This window comes from Coturnix japonica, unplaced genomic scaffold (assembly GCF_001577835.2).
Source record: "Coturnix japonica isolate 7356 unplaced genomic scaffold, Coturnix japonica 2.1 chrUnrandom750, whole genome shotgun sequence".
In the NCBI taxonomy this organism is placed as follows: Eukaryota; Metazoa; Chordata; class Aves; order Galliformes; family Phasianidae; genus Coturnix; species Coturnix japonica.
In genome coordinates, this window is record NW_015440111.1 from 32,679 (window position 1) to 34,525 (window position 1,847).

The 1,847-nt window shown below is 62.4% G+C and overlaps 1 long non-coding RNA gene across 3 annotated transcripts in view; it reads right to left on the reverse strand.

Annotated features, from left to right (window-relative positions):
• The window catches only part of LOC107307657, a 17,659-nt gene that overhangs the window by 2,861 nt on the left and 12,951 nt on the right, over nt 1-1,847 (reverse strand). The window contains exon 1 of one of the 3 annotated variants that reach the window (XR_001552470.2): nt 1,155-1,374. The exons of the other annotated variants lie outside the window; for them this stretch is intronic. This is a non-coding gene — a long non-coding RNA (uncharacterized LOC107307657). Of the gene's footprint in view, nt 1-1,154; nt 1,375-1,847 lie in introns of those variants that run through there. 3 annotated transcript variants of the gene reach the window in all.

Consider the following 1,847-nt stretch of genomic DNA (forward strand, 5'->3'; position numbering starts at 1 on the left):
CCCATAGAGAACCATAGAGCCCCATAGAAACCCCATAGAGCCCCATAGAGAAACATAGAGCCCCATAGAGAACCATAGAGCCCCATAGAAACCCCATAGAGCCCCATAGAGAAACATAGAGCCCCATAGAAACCCCATAGAGCCCCATAGAGAAACATAGAGCCCCATAGAAACCCCATAGGACCCTACAGTGCCCCATAGGGAACCATAGAGCCCCATAGAGACCCCCCAGTGCCCCATAGGACCCCCAGCACCCCATAGCATCACATAGGACCCCTTAGAACCCCATAGGACCCCACAGTGCCCCATAGGACCCCCCCAGGACCCCATAGGCCCTATCTGTGCCCCATAGGCCTCCATAGGACCCCTTAGTGCCCCACAGCGCCCCATAGAACCCCACAATCCCATAGCAGCCCCTTAGCGCCCCATAGACACCCCCAGTGCCCCATAAGACCCCTTAGCACCCCATAGGACCCCACAGTGCCCCATAGAACCCCACAGTGCCCCATAGCATCACATAGGACCCCTATAGACCCTCCCAGTGCCCCATAGGACCCCTTAGTGCCCCATAGCATCACATAGGACCCCTATAGACCCTCCCAGTGCCCCATAGGACCCCACAATGCCCCATAGGACCCCCCCAGCACCCTATAGACCTCCATAGGACCCCTTGGCGCCCCATAGCATCACATAGGACCCCACAGTGCCCCATAGGACCCCACAGTGCCCCATAGCATGACATAGGACCCCTATAGACCCTCCCAGTGCCCCATAGGACCCCACAGTCCCCCATAGGACCCCTTGGCGCCCCATAGGCCCTACCTGCGCCCCATAGGACTCCATAGGACCCCTTAGTGCCCCACAGTGCCCCATAGGACCCCACAGTGCCCCATAGCATGACATAGGACCCCCATAGACCCTCCCAGTGCCCCATAGGACCCCACAGTCCCCCATAGGACCCCCCAGGACCCCATAGGCCTCCATAGGACCCCTTAGCGCCCCATAGCATCACATAGGACCCCTATAGACCCTCCCAGTGCCCCATAGGACCCCTTGGCACCCCATAGGCCCTACCTGCGCCCCATAGGCCTCCATAGGACCCCTTAGTGCCCCCCAGTGCCCCATAGGACCCCTTGTCGCCCCATAGGCCGTACCTGCGCCCCACATGCCGCCCTCACCATGGCGGCCCCGTCAGCCCCACAGCGCGGCGGGGAATGGGGGAACGTGTGGGGCAGAGCGGGGCCGTCCCGGGGGGGCCCAGGAAGCAGCTGGGAGGAAATGTGGGGCGGGAGAGCGGGGGCGGCGCGATGGGAGGGCACACAGCCCCATAGCGCAGCCCCATAGCGCCCTATAGGATCACCACTGCCCCACATAGCCCCATAGCACGGCCCCATAGCGCCCTATGGGATCCACTCGGCCCTATGGGGTCACCGCTGCCCCACACAGCCCCATAGCGCGGCCCCATAGCGCCCTATAGCATCACCGCTGCCCCACACAGCCCCATAGCACGGCCCCATAGCGCCCTATAGGATCACCACTGCCCCACACAGCCCCATAGCGCCCTATAGGATCACCGCTGCCCCACACAGCCCCATAGCGCCCTATAGGATCACCGCTGCCCCACATAGCCCCATAGCACGGCCCCATAGCGCCCTATAGGATCACTGCTGCCCCACACAGCCCCATAGCGCAGCCCCATAGCGCCCTATAGGATCACTGCTGCCCCACACAGCCCCATAGCGCCCTATAGGATCACCGCTGCCCCACACAGCCCCATAGCGCGGCCATAGCGCCTATAGGATACTGCTGCCCGCACACAGCCCCATAGCGCCTATAGATCCACCGCT